Below are 17901 nucleotides of genomic sequence, written 5' to 3'. Positions count from 1 at the left end.
GATATAATATGGTATATGAGTAACAATGAAACATCTCAGTAACAAATAACAAGAATGTCCTTAAATGTATTTAAATGTATAGTTAAAACCACAGCTGTACACACAGAAGCCTTTATTGCACACACGAAAGCCTGACATTAATTGTATTTTAGATCACATGAAACACAACCTGGTAACCAGTTCACAATAAATTGAACATTGCACAATATTCTTACAATATAATCCTGACTCTACTACAAACACCAAGAAGTCAAGGAGGATGAATTTCTTCAATCACACAAAAACTCCGCTTGCTCCACAGTGGAACTTTTATGAAGAACTCTTGAAAAAGGAGATTGGACTGGACACCTGCATTGCTCTCCATGGGGATCACGCCAAACACGCTGGAGAAGGATGGAGGATCCGAATGGATTGTTTGTAGCTCAGGGCTGAACTGTGAGGACTTTGGTGCTCTCTGAGCTTGGTGGTTTCCTTGCAGATGTTTCATTACCCAATTAGGGAACAGCATCCCTGCTAACAATGTCACCTAGAACTGATAATGTTACCTAGCTGGGTAATGAAACGTCTGCATAAAGAACTCTCTGATAAATTGAAAGATAAAAAGGACACGTATAATTCAAAGTTGCACTTCCTGTGGCCTACAAAGTGTTTCCTAAGATGTGGTTCAATTAATCATGAGAGTGTATTCTGGATCAAGCTGATTGTATCGTGAATAATCTCCTCGTTAAGACTCCTGTGGTCTATATAGGCAGATGCCATCACCTTTAACCGCCCTCTCCAGATAGCTGAACTCATGAAATACTTAGATCATCCAAAAATACTTTTATTCACATGTAGAGTAGAATACATCAAGTAAGGTGAGTTAGGAGATATTGTTCAGTATTTCAAGGTCAGAAGTTGGTAATAACTCACAGCGCCTGCATGTGGATCTGGAGCCCATGTCTGCTGGGAGCCCACGTCTGCTGTTATCACATGTTTGCTGGTTAATGGAGAATGTGCAATCTCCAGGGACAAAGGAGGAGGAATTCCATCCCAGAAAGGGGAAGGAAGAGGAAATACATCATAAAACAGCCAGGTGGTGGGAGCACAGTGTGTCAGGCACCTGAAGATAGCTACCAAAGAACAACCGGATTCTGACTGCACAGTATGGCACAATTTGACTACAGTTGGAAAAAAAACCAGGTCCTCTTCCAAGCCAGGAGGACGCTGTAGAAATGAGCTGAAGGCAGGCTGCATTTTGGAAAGGAGGTCTCTTTATTTACTTGCCAGAAACTTCAGTGACAGGAGCAAGTTTCTGGGGTGGCTGAGCAAATGGCTGGGCGAGTGGGTGGATCTCTATGGGGCTCCGAGACTTTGAAGTGGAAATGTTTCCAGGTTGTGCCATGAGGTGGGCTTTTGTGTCTTTTCCTAGTCAGAAGAGGGTGTTGGGTGATCCCTATTGTGCCTAGAACAGTGGTGGTGAACCTATGGCACGGGTGCCAGAGGCGGCACTCAGAGCCCTCTCTGTGGGCACCCTTGCCATGCCCCAGAAGTGGCAACTGTCCCACTTCAACCAGCCGCCTGCTAGGTCGCCAAGGTCCCGTGTGGCCGAATGCATCCCGGCACGGCTGGTTTCCCTCCCGCCACATCCCGTCCTTCCTGGCCTCGCACGCTCTCCTTTTCCCAGGCATGACCCACTGCATTGCCTCCTCAGCTGTTGCCTGACCATCCATCTTGGAGGCGACTTCTTTCAACTGCTGGCGACGGACTGCGGAGCGCCAGAGTGCACCGGTCAAGGGGCCGGCAGGCTGTGGCTACTGACGGACACCGTCGGCCCCCATACGCTTGCTGGCCTCTGAGTGCGGGGGCCGATGGTATCAGGCAGCAGCTGCTCCAGCCCTAGCCTTGCCCCATGGCAATGGCACCCCCACCCTCCCTCCTGCCTACCGCCCCACCTGCCAGAGACCTCCTGGATCTCCCCCAACCCTGCCCACCCCCCACAGGTGTCCCTTCCCACCAGCAACATTGAGGTGACCACACCCACCCAATCTGCCATGACCACCACAGCCATGCCAACCCAGTGGGCCACACCCACCTGGCACCCAGTGATAAATAAGTGGGTTTTGGGTTGTCGTTTGGACACTCGGTCTCTAAAAGGTTCGCCATCACTGGCCTAGAAGGTCCTGTCTTTGGGTTTGGGTTTGTGCGTGGCGGTGCAAATTCTTCATCTCATCAGCTGTGGGGCCCTGAAGGTGTTTTATTTATGAACGGATCAGCCCAGTCTTTCTTCATAGGTACAAAATATGTCGATTGGTGGCCCCCAGGGGGAGGGCGTTTTCTGTGGGCGCGCCAGACCTATGGAACCGCTTGCCGGTTGAGCTCCGGATGGCTCCCGACCTTTGCTCCTTCCGACGCGATCTAAAAACCTATTTATTTGAACAATCCGGCCTGGTCTGATGGGTTTGGGGTTTAGATTTGATTTTAACATAGTTTTAATTGTTGTATTACATTGGGCATAATTATTTAATCTTTTTTAACTTTTGTATTTATATTTCGATATTTATTGCCCTGTACACCGCCCTGAGTCCTTCGGGAGAAGGGCGGTATAAAAATTTAATAAATAAATAAATAAATTTCTAAAGATTTGAGAATTCCGCTTGAGGCTATTAAGCCTCAAGCTACTGAGCTGCTTTTTGCCTTTATTTGGATTGTTCTCCATTTCTCCTTTTTGGGGAAATATAATATTCTGCCTCTTTCTAACATTAAGAATAAAGAATATTTTAATTTGGGGAGGGGGGGCCTTCCTACACTACCATCTTGACTTGTTTAATCCCCGCCCCAGCCTGTACCCTGAAAATAGTCCTCTTCATTATTTCAACAATAATTTTATTAGGGATTATGTTCACAAATCAAACAAACTTAATCCAACTATGTACAGTATAAGTGAATATACCATGTGTGCATTTACATATGAAAAAGACAATGTGAAAAAAAGAAAATAAATCCCTCCCAAAAAGAGAGTAAGAAAATGAAATTTACCCTTTTCATTCTCAGCCAGAATATATTCAACATCAAGACTTTACAACCGGACACTTCTCCGTTCCACCCTTCTCCCCGTTTTCTCCTCTCCAACTCTCCATTTCTCCACATTGATCAACAAAGGCTGAATAAGAATTAGCAAAAATATCTGGGTGCCTTGAATTATGACCGTAGCAATTTATGACCAAAAATCCATTCCCAATTGTGCTCATATGTTGAGGACTATCTGTACTCTCCAAAACATTACACATTCTCTCCAGACTTATGACTTTTTTGTGTGATCATTCTGGTCAGTTACTCATGCCGCTATGTGAACAAAACATTCTCACACTCCCAAAGTTTACGCCCTTTTGCTTCACTGTGTGCTCTGGGATGGAACTGAGGTTAATTGACTAGGAAAAACATTTTTCCCACGCCAAAAATGGTAGGTTTTCCCTTCTGTCACTGTGTAAAATTCCTGGAAAATTGCAAGGTGTGACTTTTGAAAAAAAAAATTTCCCAGATGGTTCACGACTGAAGAGATTTATCTCTGCTATGGACTTTCTGATGTATTTTATCTGTGATTTACAATGAAAAGTTTTCTCACATACTGCACACTTGGAAGGCCTCTTCCCTGCGTGACTTCTGGTGTGAAATGATGAAGCTTGGGCAAAACATTTCCCACACTCCAGGCATTTCTATGGTTTTTCTCCAGTGTGGATTCGCTGATGCTTCAAAAGAGTCTCTTTCCGAGAAAAATATTTATCACACTCTGAGCATTTGTAGGGCGTCTCCCCTGTATGGATTCGGCTGTGGTTTCTAAGGGAATATGAATAAACAAAAGTCCTCCCACAGTCTAAACATTTGTATTTTCTTTCCCCAGGGTGAATTCTTACATGACGTCTAAGGTTTGATGTGGTAGAATAAAATTGTCCACATTCGAAGCATTGATGTGGCTTCTCCCCGTGTGAGTTTTATGATGTCTCCAAAGGTTTCCTTTGTCAGCAAAACATTTCCCACATTCAATGCATCTATATGGCTTCTCTCTGGTGTGGACCCTCTGATGCCTTTTAAGGCTATGTTTTAGGGTGAAGCAGTTTCCACACTCCCCACATTTGAATGGCTTCTCCCCCGTGTGAGTTTTATGATGTCTCCAAAGGTTTCCTTTGTGAGCAAAACATTTCCCACATTCAATGCATCTATATGGCTTCTCCCCTGTGTGGGTTCGCTGATGCGTCAAAAGAGTATATTTGCAAGAAAAATATTTATCGCACTCTGAGCATTTATAGGGCGACTCCCCTGTATGGATTCGGCTGTGACCTCTAAGGGAACGTGAGTCAGCAAATGATCTCCCACAGTCTAAACATTTGTATTTTCTTTCCCCTGTGTGAATTTTCACATGACTTTTAAGGGCAGATGAGGTACGATAGAATTGTCCACATTCAAAGCATTGATGTGGCTTCTCCCCTGTGTGGGTTTTATGATGACTCCAAAGGCTTTCTTTGTAAGCAAAACATTTCCCACATTCAATGCATCTATATGGCTTCTCTCCGGTGTGGACCCTCTGATGGTTTTTAAGGCTATGTTTTAGGGTGAAGCATTTCCCACACTCCCCACATTTGAATGGCTTCTCCCCTGTGTGGGTTCTCTGATGAATCTTAAGATGGGTTGGCGAAATAAAACCTTTCCCACATTCCATGCATTTATAGGGTAGCTCTCCTTTGTGCCATTTCTGGTGTGTCTGAAGTTCACAAGAAAACATAAATCGTCTCTCACATTCTGGGCATTCATAGGGTCTCTCTCCGGTGTGAAGTCTCTGATGTTGCACCAGGCTTGATTTCCTGGAAAAACATTTCCCGCATTCGAGGCACTTTTCGTTTTTCTCCCCTCTGTGTGTTTTCTCATGAGTCCGAAGACCTGAACTCTGGGTGAAAGATTTTCCACACTCAAAGCATTTGTAAGATTTTATTCCTGCATGAATCTTCTCATGGGCCCAAAGATATGAACTCCGAGAAAAGCTCTTCCCACATTGCCAACACTTGTAAGGTTTCTCCCCAGTGTGAAGCATCTCGTGGTTTCTGACATGGGATTTTAGACGGAAAAATTTCCCACATTCCAGACATTGATAGGGTTTCTCTCCGGTGTGGATTTTCTGATGTGTAAGAAGGCTTGACTTTCGACCAAAGCATAAGCCACATTCCTCACATTTATAGGCTTTTCGTCTAGGGGGGCTTCTAAGATCTTTGGGTTTTTTTCCAGAGAAGGATTTCTCACCCTCCAAACCTTCACTGGATCCACTTCTCACATGGATCTTCCTGTGGGTCAAAAGGAGGGACTGCCGAGGAAAGAATTTCCCACACTCTGAGCATTCATGAGTTCTTTCCTGGTCTTCCGGAGTGCTGCTTGTTTCTGACGGGGGATCCGAGAGTTTCCCAGGCTCCATCTTTTCGGGCACCTGCTACCTTGTGCCGATTTTCTCCTGTCTGTTGATAGTTGGCTTGCAGGTCACCTTGATTTTCCTGCTGGTGGAATGAAAAAGAAGATGAGAATAGTATTTCCTTTTGAGAGTGGTAGAGAGTCACAAAATCTTAGACTTGAAAGGGACCATGAAGGTCTTCCAGTCCCACCCTCTGACTGGGACATGGGCACTCAGTACACCCAAGATGGAGTCCTCACAGCTCTAGGAAGCAAAACTCTTCTGCTGCTCATCGACTCTAACCTTGTTTCTTCTCCTAAGTCGAGGGGAAGAAGGTAGTCCTCATGACCGTGATTGGGACTGGAATCTCGGTCATTCAATGAAGCAGCTACTAAGTGAGGTGAGAGGCCACCTGGCTCAAGGAGCTCAATGCCAACTCCTGATTGTGCCCATTAAGTGATCCTGAGGGATGATAAGCGGAGGGCTGCCCTGGCAAAGGCTCTGGTGGTGCCCTGGGTTGGGGGCAGATCCCGGGCACCTGGCACAGGGCACTGTGAGTTTGGGGCTGCTGAAGGGGGAGCCAAAGCTGTAGCCCTTCCCTCACCGCAGGCCTGAGCCACTTCAGCCTGGCCACGCAAAGAAATCCTGACTGACCGCAGTCCTGGGGCTAGAGCTGGCCCTTATGTGGAGGCGGGGGGGGGGAATTTCAGCCGTTTCAGAAAGCTGCACTGACCCCAGCCCAGCTCCACCGCTGGCAGCGAGAAATGCGACCTCCAGCCCCAGAGCAATGGTCTTTGCAGCCTTGCACCATTCTCCAAGCCGCATCTTCCATACCTTTTCTAAGCTTCCCCAAAGTGAAATGAAAGATATGTTTAATCACCTTTAAAGTTGCAACTAAGAGATCCCTAGATCACTTGTTACTGCTCTGAATCAAGGCCAGGCATGATCCTCACCACTGACCAGTTCAATTTCGTCTGACCGATTTGATCTCACCTGACCGACTGGCCCTTTGTGCAGAAATTCTCTAGAATGGAGTTTGTGGGTCCCGATCCAAGAACGCCCCTTCTCCTCTGTGGAGCTCATGGCCACATCTTCACTCACCTCCTGCAAAGAGAAAGGAAAAAGACTCAGATGCCCAGAGTAATGCTGAACATAATCTGTAAGTGACCCAGAAGAGGGAGGAGAAAATAGGATTATTTCTCCACAATACAAAATAATGGAGATAGAATCATTATTCAGGAAGATATTGGATCAGCCAGAATGGAAGAAACCAGCAAGATGAAGTCCAATACGGACCAAGGCAGAGTTGTGAGTAGGAAAAACTCAGTGGAAGATAAGAGAGATCAGGTGCGGCAGAGCATGTGTGAAGAGGGCTGCTCTTTCTTAAGCTTTTTGGAGAATGCAAAGCCACAAAGATTCCAGGTCTCTGCAGCTGCCTCCAATAGGCGTTTTGAAAAATATTTAAAATTATGGAAGGCAGCCTTCTAGCCATCAGCTTGTTCTATTACCTGCTTTACAAGGCCAGCCTCAAAACCTCCTTAAAACTTCTGCTTTGTAAAATATCCACCAGGAAGGGGCTGCCTCATCACAGCCTCCTCGGGGCAAAAAAAAAAAAGTGGTGGTGGTGGGGGGGAAATGCTTTTTAGGGATTCCACACAATCTTTTAAAGCAGAAGCAAAGTAACTCTTCGCATAAACACAAAGGGTTTCCTTGCTGGCCTTTTAAGCTGAGCACAAAAAAGAGGATCTCACCTGGGATCAATTCACTCCATTTAAATTTGTTTTCTTTCCCCCCAAACCCTCCCCTCCCCATTGCAATGGCGTCAGTTGCAGATCCAGCCCGGGGAGGGATCCCCCTTTGTCCCCCAGGAAGGAAGGGAGGGATCCGCTCCCTGCAGGCGACGCCAGAGCCGAATCTCCCCAAGGAAATCCTTGCAGGACGAAGAGGCGGATCCGCAGCTACCTTTCTCCCGGCGGGGAAAAGCTCTCCTGGCGGGAGAGGCGCCCCGAAGGCCGGAGGGAGGAGAGCAGCCAGACCTGCCCGGAGAGGGATCCAGAAGCGGAGATCCAGCGAGGGAGGGTGGGGCTTCTCTCTTCCTCTCGGGCTCCGCCTCCGCCTTGCAGCCCCGCCCCTTGGCCGCCCCCTCCCCTCCCCCTCCCGGGGTCTCCTCCGCGGCCGAGACGGGAGGGGAGGGGAAGCGGGGCAGGGTCCTCCTTGCAGCCGAGGTTGGGGGAGCGCCTGGGGGAGGAACGGAAAGACCCCGAGCGGATCCCTTCTGGATCCCGAAGATCTCCAACTCCAGCTGCGCAGGAGAGAACAGACGGGGGGGGAGAGTCCACCCAGGGCCCCCCCTCTGCCTTCCCCTCCCTTCTGCCCAGAATCGGAGAGGCGCTGGGGATGCTGGGTCCCTGCTTCCCTCCCAAGGATAAAAACACTTGAGCCACTGCTGGGCTTCGGGGTCTCCCGTTTCACACAGAGACTTATACACTCTTTGTAGGGAGCTGAGGAGACCCCTTGTTATTATTCTCTACCCCACCCTTCCCTTGACACTCAGTGTCGATTTGGGTCTCTTAAGGATATTTCAACTTTTGAATATATATTAAGCTTATTTGGACTGTTCACCAGCTCCAAACATTATCAAATGTAAGCTTTAGATGTCTTAAGAGCAGCTCACCTGCCTGGAGGATGCAGAGTTGTTAGATCACAACTCCCATCAAGTCCAGCAGGGAAGGCGTTATGGGAGCAGAAACCCAGCCTTCATGGAGAAGGAGAAATGTAAGGATCCAAATACATATTTAAGAGCAGAACTTGTTCTAGGTTAGTGTGCCATTTGCAAGGAGCAGCTGAAGAAACGGAGGAGATGTTGGAATAACCATGATCTCTGTTCCTATATATGAAGCTGGCATTCATGAGCACAGGGGGAGGCTCAGCTAATCTCAATGTACACATGTTGTACTTTGACAATAAAGGTTTATTATTATTAGTACTTTACTACTGTGGAAAGTCTTCAGTGAATCATGAATAAGGAAGTAAACAAAGAAACCTAGGAGAGATGTCATTGGCGTCAGCCATATAAGGGCATAATCACAGAATTCCTTCACACCATTGGCTATTCCATATAAGGCAAATTCTGACGCCTCCTGCAGGTGATGGGTCATTACTGTATTTGAATCTACTATTAACACCAATGACTCCTTTCAGGATAGGTTTAGAAGAGCACGTGTGTACTTAAATCATGCAGGATTGGCACGATGTAACCATGTAATCATGATTGGTTAATTTGAACTATAAACGAGGTCCACTGCTCCTCGTGGTTCGGTGTTCATCCCAGGAGCAGCGGAGCCCTCACCCCGAGAGATCTCTGTGTCCTTCTTTCATGGGCGCCAACCCTGGGCGGGAGCAGCCCCTACCCAGCTTCACCAGCAGCTAATTATTCTCAACCCGGCTGCACAAGCAGCAGGTTCCCAGCAGTCATGTGTCCATTTTTGCACATTCCAGTATCTTCTTTATTAGTTCTTCTGATGGTACTCGTTCATTTTTCCAGCCTTGTGCATAACTTATTCTTGCTGCAGTTATAATATGTAAAACCAAGCATGTATTTTGTTTATTAGTCTTTCCTGGTAGCATACCTAATAAAAATAATTCAGGATTAAATGTTACATGTTCTCCTAATATATTACCTGATACATTTTTAAACATTTTATATATTTGTGTAAATTACTAACAAAGAATTAAAGGAGACTGAGATGTCTTCATCAGTCAGCCATAACCTTCTGAGATTCGAACCTGGGCTGATTGCACATTAGGCAGTGTATTAACCTCTTGAGCCACAGGATCTTTCTCGCTCTGTTACCTTTCTGCAAGGGGAGATATGTGTCAAATGTTAACTATTTAGATTACCTTGCTAGGCCCCAAACATGGGGCAAATCTTTATTTCCTGTTTTCAGCCTATATTGAAGGCCATCTGTTATGTATGCAGGCATCTGCATAGCAACAGCTATCAGGGGGCGTGGCCTGGACAGTTTCGGCGGGAAACCTAGGGCCAACCCCATTGGCTGTTAGCTTACCTGGCCAGGTATATAAGGAGGCCAGGTAGCCCTCATTCCTCAGTTCACTTCCCCTTCCAATAAAGAGCTGAACTCACACACCGGCTGGCGTCTCTCTTGCGTCGGACCCACTACACAATAGTGGCGACGAAGGTGGGATTGCTGCCGACCAAGAGCTGAAGTCACTGGGGAAACGCTCCGCGAGCTGAAGGGAAAGGCATTTTTCCTTCTTCCCCCCACGACCGCCAGCCGAACTGGCAACGCCAAGCACCACATCCACGACCAACTGCCACCATGGCTAGAGCCGGACAACCCCGCGAATTCAAGACCCGCCGCCCCGAAACCTGGACCCGTTACCTGGCTCACGTTGAACTGTACATGCGGTTCAATCAGATATCGGAGGACGGTGCAAAGGCGGCCGCCCTGCTCTGCCTTGGGGGACCAGCGCTGCTGGAAGTCGCCGCGAACCTGTTCCCCCAGGAGGCCATCAACACCGTCGCGTACCGAGACCTCGTGGCCAGGCTCAACGCACATTTCAGGCCCCGGCACTCCAAGGTGGCCGCACAGTCACAATTCAAGAAAAGGGACCAGCGCCCCGACGAGACCGGCGCCGACTTCCTCGCCGCCCTACGGGAAGCTGCCGTCGCTGCAGGTTCACAAATTTGGAGGAGCGATTACGGGACCGGCTGATTTGCGGCCTACGCAACAGGCGGTTGCAGGAGCGTCTGTTCGAAAGAGAGGAGGTCTCTCTCCAGGAAGCCGAGGACGCCATCCTTGCCCACGAAGCGGCCTGCGGGGCCGTCCAAGCCTGCCAGGGAACCCGGCCCGGCAACCAGGCAACCAGCGTCCACCGGCAAGGGGCCACAGAGGAAGACGACCTGGGCATCGACCTCCTCCAGCAGAAGTCGACCCCCGACCAGCGAGCCAGACGCCCAGACAGGCCCAGGCCTCCCAGCAACACTGCCGTTCCCCAGAGGTGCGCAGGGTGTGGTGGGAACCACATGTGCAGCCTCTGCAAGTTCCGGTCCGCCACGTGCCAGGCCTGCAAGAAAACAGGCCACATAGCCGCCATCTGCCGTAGCCGCCGCCCCCGAGAGGAGATCCACGAGCTGCAGCCGGAGGAACCGCCGTTCGAAGGTACTGGGGCCCCCACCAAAACAAAAATTGGCTATGTCGAGAGCCGGTTGGCCATTAACCACACGGGTAGCCGCCGGCTGCTCAAACCCAAAATTAGATTAACAATCCGTTTGCAAGGTGTCCCTTGCAGCATGGAGCTTGACTCCGGATCAGCGGTCTTGATTATTTCTGACGAGACCCTTAACCACATAATTAGCCGGAGCAAGCAACGGATTAAATTACGGCCTACTAAATTAACCCTGACCGATTTTCAGAATTCGCCGGTCAAGGTGAAGGGGGAGGCCACCATTTCAGTGGGGTTTAAGGGTCGCGAAGGGCACCTGGACGTTGTAGTGGTAGAGGGCCGCAGAGCCAGCCTGGTCGGGCTGGACTGGTTTGAGGCCCTGGGAATCTCAGTATCCGGGATCCATCGGATCCAGGGGGACTCCGTTGAGGCCGTTTGCCGGGAGTTTGCCGATGTCTTCGACGGGTCATTAGGCAAGTACACCGGGGCCCCCATATTGTTCAAGCTTAACTCGAACGTCTCCCCCGTTAGGGTCCGGCCGCGGCGAGTCCCGTTTGCGCTCAAACACAAAATCGAGCGCGAACTAGACAAGTTGGTGGCCCAGGGAATCTTAGAGCCTGTAGATGGAGGGGAGTGGGAAACCCCCATCGTGACCCCCCTCAAATCCAACGGGGAAATAAGGATCTGCGCCGACTATAAGTGCTCAGTGAACCGCGCCCTAAACCCGCACGCTTACCCGGTTCCCGCGGTCAGCCACGTTCTCGCTTCCCTCCAAGGCGGCGCCATTTTTGCAAGGCTCGATCTTGCACAGGCGTACCAGCAACTCACGGTCACTAGGGAAACAGCTGACATCCAAACCATAGTAACCCATAGGGGGGCGTTCCGGGTGAACAGGCTGCAGTTTGGAGTCAGCGTTGCTCCCGGCATTTTCCAGGAAGTTATGGAAAAGACACTCAAGGGCATTCCAGGAGTCTGCCCCTATTTTGATGACATCCTGATCGCAGGAGCATCAGCAGAGGAACTGGCAGGGAGGCTTAGGGAAGTGCTGGCAAGGCTGCGCACAGCTGGCCTCAAACTCAAAAAGGAAAAATGCAGCATAGGCGTTCCTTCCACAGAATTTTTGGGGTTCAGAGTAGACGCCAGGGGAATCCACCCCACAGAATCCAAGGTGAGGGCCATCAAACTAGCACCCACACCCAAGAACAAAGCAGAGCTTCAGGCATTCCTGGGTCTGCTGAATTTCTACCATACATTCCTTGCAAGGCAGCCATCGCTGAACCGCTCCACAGGCTGCTAGACAAACAGGCAACATGGGCCTGGACGGCCACCCATGATCAGAGCTTCAAGGCCCTGAAGGCATTGCTGTCGGACAAGTCCACAGTAACCCATTTCATCGAGTCCAAGCCCATTTGTATCACCTGCGATGCATCCCCTTATGGTGTGGGCGCTGTCCTAAGCCACCTTGAGCCCAACGGGGCACAAGTCCCCATAGCATACTATTCTAGGACACTGTCTGGAGCAGAAAGGAACTATGCCCAAATAGACAAAGAAGCCCTGGTAATCGTGGCAGGAATCAAGAAATTCCACGATTACTTATATGGCAGAGAGTTCACTGTCTTCACGGACCACAAACCACTCCTTGGCCTGTTCACCACAGACAGGCAAACCCCCCAGATTCTGTCCCCCAGGATGCTCCAGTGGTCCATCTTCCTTGCAGCATACAATTGCAAGCTGGTACACAAGCCAGGGAAGGATATGGGCCACGCAGACGGTCTAAGTAGGCTCCCCCTAGACACACACGACCCAGACCCAGCACCTGCCACACAGATCCTAGCCCTGCAGGAACTACCCGAGTGCCCAGTTCTTGCCAAGGACATTGCCAGCCACACAGCCACAGACAACATCATGGGCAGGGTGCACTCATGGGTTTGCACAGGGTGGCAGGACAAATCCCCGGGACCAGAGTTTCAGGCCTATTTCATTAGACGCGATGAAATCTCCACACACAAAGGGTGCCTCCTTTGGGGTAGCAGGGTCATCATTCCACCCGCACTACGTGCCAGGGTATTGGACTCCTTACACGAAGGGCACCCGGGGGTGGTCAGGATGAAGGCACTGGCTAGGAGCTACCTCTGGTGGCCCGGGTTGGACAAGGAGGTTGAGGATCGGGTCAAGGCCTGTTATACATGCCAGAGATCCAGGCCAGAAGTGCCACATGCACCAGTACACCGGTGGGAGGCCACACACACGCCATGGTCCCGCATTCACATTGACTATGCGGGGCCATTCCAGGGTCAACTATTTTTAGTAGTGGTGGACAGTCACTCCAAGTGGTTAGAGGTAGTTCCTGTCCCCAACATGACCTCGGGGAGGACAATCCAGGTGCTCAGAGCTCTCTTTGCCACACACGGCCTCCCCGACGTAATTGTGTCTGACAATGGGCCTCAGTTTACTGCTGCTGATTTCCAGGCATTCTTGAAGGCGAACTGGATTAGGCATGCCACCTCTGCACCTTTCCATCCATCTACCAACGGGCAGGCCGAACGGATGGTAAGGACGACCAAAGACGCACTCCGGCGCATCATCAGCGGGGACTGGCACCACAGACTGGCCAAATTTTTACTAGCCAAACACACAACACCATGCGTGGCTACCGGCAAGAGCCCAGCAGAACTGTGATGGGGACGGCGCCTCATCACCAAGCTGGACCGCCTACACCCAGACCGGGTAGCAGCCGAAACCGGTAGGGCAACATCACCATCATCACCATCACCACCAGCATCACTACCATCACCATTGCCATCATCACCCACACACAGGGTCCTCAACCTGGGGGACCTGGTGTGGGCAAGGAACTATGGGGCTGGACATCCTTGGGTTCCGGGGACAGTGGTCGGAAAAACAGGACCCCTTTCGTACATTGTAGGGGTGGAGGGGGACAGACGCATAAGGCGACACATCGATCAGCTCAGAGGAAGAGTCCCTGAGCACGTCACACACGCCCCTGAGCGCGTCACACACGTCCCTGAACTCAACGCACACGATCAACAGGAGGACCACACTCCAGGAGGGGTCAACCCAGTTGAGGACGTCACAGGGCAGGGACCAGAGGAGGAGGACTTCCTGATGCCGGCTCCTTGCAGCCCTGCACAAAGGTCTCAGAAACCCATGGTCCAAGCCCAGGGGCCAAGCACACCCAGACGATCCACCCGTCCACACAGGACACCACCCTACCTGTCGGACTATGTGTGCAAGTGACCCTCACACAAGGACACCACTGTTTTTTTATATATATATACTCATAGTTATAGTAGTTGCATGTTGTTGTTATGTGGGTCTTCTCTAAGGGGGGAGGGGTGTTATGTATGCAGGCATCTGCATAGCAACAGCCATCAGGGGGCGTGGCCTGGACAGTTTCAGCGGGAAACCTAGGGCCAACCCCATTGGCTGTTAGCTTACCTGGCCAGGTATATAAGGAGGCCAGGTAGCCCTCATTCCTCAGTTCACTTCCCCTTCCAATAAAGAGCTGAACTCACACACCGGCTGGCGTCTCTCTTGCGTCGGACCCACTACACAATACTATCGAACAGGCTGTAGTCACACCGGACAGTTCATATATTTGTGTAAATTACTAACAAAGAATTAAAGGAGACTGAGATGCATTTCTGACTCTTTAGTCTTCATCAGTCAGCCATACCCTTCTGAGATTCGAACCTGGGCTGATTGCACATTAGGCAGTGTATTTACCTCTTGAGCAAGGTAATCTAAATAGTTAACATTTGACACATATCTCCCCTTGCAGAAAGCTAACAGAGCGAGAAAGATCCTGTGGCTCAAGAGGTTAATACACTGCCTAATGTGCAATCAGCCCAGGTTCGAATCTCAGAAGGGTATGGCTGACTGATGAAGACTAAAGAGTCAGAAATGCATCTCAGTCTCCTTTAATTCTTTGTTAGTAATTTACACACACACACACACACACACACACACATATAATTCAAATTGCTAATAAAGAATTTTGGGGGCTGAGATGATCATTTCGAACTTATTATGTTCTCATCAGTCAGTCATACCCTTTATCTGAGATGTGTGTGTGTGTGTGTGTAAATTTTTTGGCTTGCTTACAGAGAATAAAGCCAAAAAATTTACACAAATATGAGCTGCCACTGCTGTGGCTACTGCCTGTAGATGGCCTTGGGCTAGGCTGAAACAGGAAATAAGATTTGTCCCGTGTCTGGGACTAAGCAAGTGTATTCTGAATGCTTAACAAACATTTCACACACACACACACACACACACACACATATATATATATATATATATATATATATATATATATATATATATATATATATATGTTTAAGTATTTGTCAAGGTTTTTTGAATGGACCTTGCTAATTAACTCTTTCATTCCTGTTTTGGCCCGGCTCAGGGCTTATCCACAGGAACTAGTCAACTTATGACAGCTCATTATTTGTGCAAATTATTCAAATTGCTAATAAAGAAAGATATATATATAAAGATATATATATATATATATATATATATATATATATATATATATATATATATATATATATATATATATATATATATATATAAAGATATATATATAAAGATATATATATCCTACCTTATTCTGCCTTCTGGTTTAGTGAAATTGCATAAATCTTTCTTAATGAAAGAGCCTTGGTGGAGCAGTGGGCTAATGCCTCCTTAAGTAACACCAGCTGCCTGCAATTAGTGCAGGTTCGAGTCCCACCAGGCTCAAGGTTGACTCAGCCTTCCATCCTTCCAAGGTAGGTAAAATGAGGACCCAGATTGTTGGGGGCAATTAAGCTGACTTTGTAATAATGCCGCTTGGGGTGTGTGTGAAAGCCCTAATAAGCAGGCATATACATAGAATGAAGGCTACTGCTAAGCTTGTAAGCCGCCCTGAGTCTTTGGAGAAGGGCGGGATATAAATGGAATTAAAATAAAATAAATAAAAATAAAAATAATTCCATTGTTCGAGGTTCCTTGGCATTTTCTACCCTACCCAGGACCCCTTTTTTTTCTTGGAGTGCTTCAATAAAAGGCAACAAAACCTGCACTTCGTGTCTGCTCTTCTTCATTGGCCTCAGCACCAGGCGGTGGCGGGGGGGGGGCTAGGGAGGATGAAGGGGGTCCCCTCGGGGCCCTACAAACAGTTTGTAACTCACTGTGTGAAAACGGGGCATCCCGAAGCCCAGCAGGGGAGAGAGGGACAGAGCATCCCCAGCGCCTATCTCCGATTCCGGGCAAAAGGGAGGGGAAGGCAGAGGGGGCAGAGTGTGTGTGTGTGTGGACTCTTCTTTTGCCCCCCCCGTCTGTTTTCTCCTGGGCTCCTGCGCAGCTGGAGTTGGAGATCTTAGGAATCCAAAAGGGATCCGCTCGGGGCTTCTTCCTGTTCCTCCCCCAGGCGGTCCCCCAACCTCGGCCGTGGAAGGGGAGCCCGGACCGTCTGGAGCCGCCCCTGCCTTCTCCCCCGCCCCACACACAGACAAGTCTTCCTCGGGGTCCGCATCTGCCCCCCCCGCCGCCCTCTTCTCCACCCTGCGGGAAATGCCGCTACAATGTTGCGTGATCGCAAAGAGAGACGGACACTTGAGCTGGGTAGTAGTTCTTTATTTGGATCCGGAATGAAGCTGGCAAAAGGGGTTTACCTGGCGTTTCTTATACCTGCCCAGGTGAATGGTGACCAATGGATTTGAACCTGGACTTCCCGCCAGTTCAGGTGGCCAATAGGTTTAAACCCTGGCTTCCCGCCAGAGCTGACCATGCCTGGGGCTGTCAGCCCCCTGCTGTGCTGGTATTTCCTGTGTATGCTTAGCAGCATACACTACACTCACCATCCTCGTGATTCGTTCCGCGAGTCCTTGGTGGCCGTCGTGGAGCTTCAGTCTCTGTCTAAATGCCGGAGCAGCCCCGCCCGGGTAGAACGGAGCACTCTTCGCATGGGCAGAGGAACCCCGGACTGGGAAGGCTAGTGAGGGGAGGGAGGGGGAAGAGCTGAGAATGCAAAGGGGCGGGGTTGTATGGTGTGGGCGGAGCCCAGACGGAGAGCAGGAGCCCCGCCCCCACGCTCCCACTGGCTGGATCTCTGCTTCTTTCCACGTTTCCCGCTTCGTCCTGGCAGGATCGGCGCTGGATCCCTCGGGAGAGGCTTCTGGATCCCGCTCCAGCCAGGTCTGGCTTCTCTCCTCCCTCCGGCCTTCGGGGCGCCCCTCCCACCAGGAGAGTTTTTCCCCGCCAGCAGAAAGGTAGCTGCGGATCCGCCTCTTCGGCTTGCAGGGATTTCCTTGGGGAGATTCGGCTCTGTCGTCGCCTGCAGGGAGCGGATCCCTCCCCTCCCTCCAGGGGGGCAAAGGGGGGGTCCCTCCCCGGGCTGGATCTGCCCCCTCCTCGCCCGGCCGAGCCTCCCCGCGGGGCTCCGGGTGGATCCGGGAAGGAGCTTTTGGGGAAGTTGCTTTCAGGAGGTCTCTCTGTGGTCCGTCAGAGCAGGAGGTTTCCGCGCGTGCATATATCCTGGCAGGTGCAGTTGCAAAAAAAAAATAATGGAGCAAGCGGAGCTTTAAAACATTTATGGAGATTTGTAACGTGGTATTGAAAGGGAGAAAGTATTCTTCAGAATTTTCTAATGAGTCTAAAGGTGGTCAGAAGAAGCAGAAGCCAACTCAAGATCTAATAATAATAATAATAATAATAATAATAATAATAATAATAATAATAATAATAATAATAATAATAATATACAGGGTTGACAGGTGCAAAAGTGAAAAAGCAGAAGTCGCTAGCTAACTGGAAATTGCAAGCGGAGGAAATATCGAAATAACTATAGGAGGCGAGAGCTGTGCTAACGGAAAATTAGATGGTGAAAGATAAGATATGAACAAACGGGCTTCCTGGAACGTAGGAAGGCATCGTGGTTGGGCCCAACTAGGTATCGGATGATTAGATAAGGAGCGTTGAGTGCGACAGGGGAGGGGGGGAATGTGCGTGTGTGGGGGGGATATAAAAATATAATAATAATAATAATAATAATAATAATAATAATAATAATAATAATAATAATAATACTGTAATAATGAAGATGATGATGAAGAAGAAGAAGAAGAAGTAGTTGGAAGGGACCTTGGAGGTCATCTAGTCCAACCCCCTGCTCAGGCTGGAAGCCCTATACCATTTCAGACAAATGGCTGTCCAGTCTCTTCTTAAAAGCTTCCAGTGCTGGAGCATTCACAGATTCTGGAGGCAGGTTGTTCCACTGGTTAATTGTTCTA

The 17901-nt window shown here is 49.4% G+C and overlaps 1 protein-coding gene across 4 annotated transcripts in view; it reads left to right on the top strand.

The window, feature by feature from the left end:
* Positions 1-17901, top strand: part of LOC310636521 (uncharacterized protein) — a 194046-nt gene that overhangs the window by 152007 nt on the left and 24138 nt on the right. Inside the window, exon 1 of one of the 4 annotated variants that reach the window (XM_083356443.1) lies at positions 16740-16881. The exons of the other annotated variants lie outside the window; for them this stretch is intronic. The gene's annotated coding sequence lies outside the window, so the exon portion shown is untranslated. Of the gene's footprint in view, positions 1-16739; positions 16882-17901 lie in introns of those variants that run through there. 4 annotated transcript variants of the gene reach the window in all.

This window comes from Vipera ursinii (genome assembly GCF_947247035.1).
Source record: "Vipera ursinii genome assembly, chromosome: 2".
Lineage (NCBI taxonomy): Eukaryota > Metazoa > Chordata > Lepidosauria > Squamata > Viperidae > Vipera > Vipera ursinii.
This window is presented reverse-complemented; position numbering and strand designations above follow the sequence as displayed.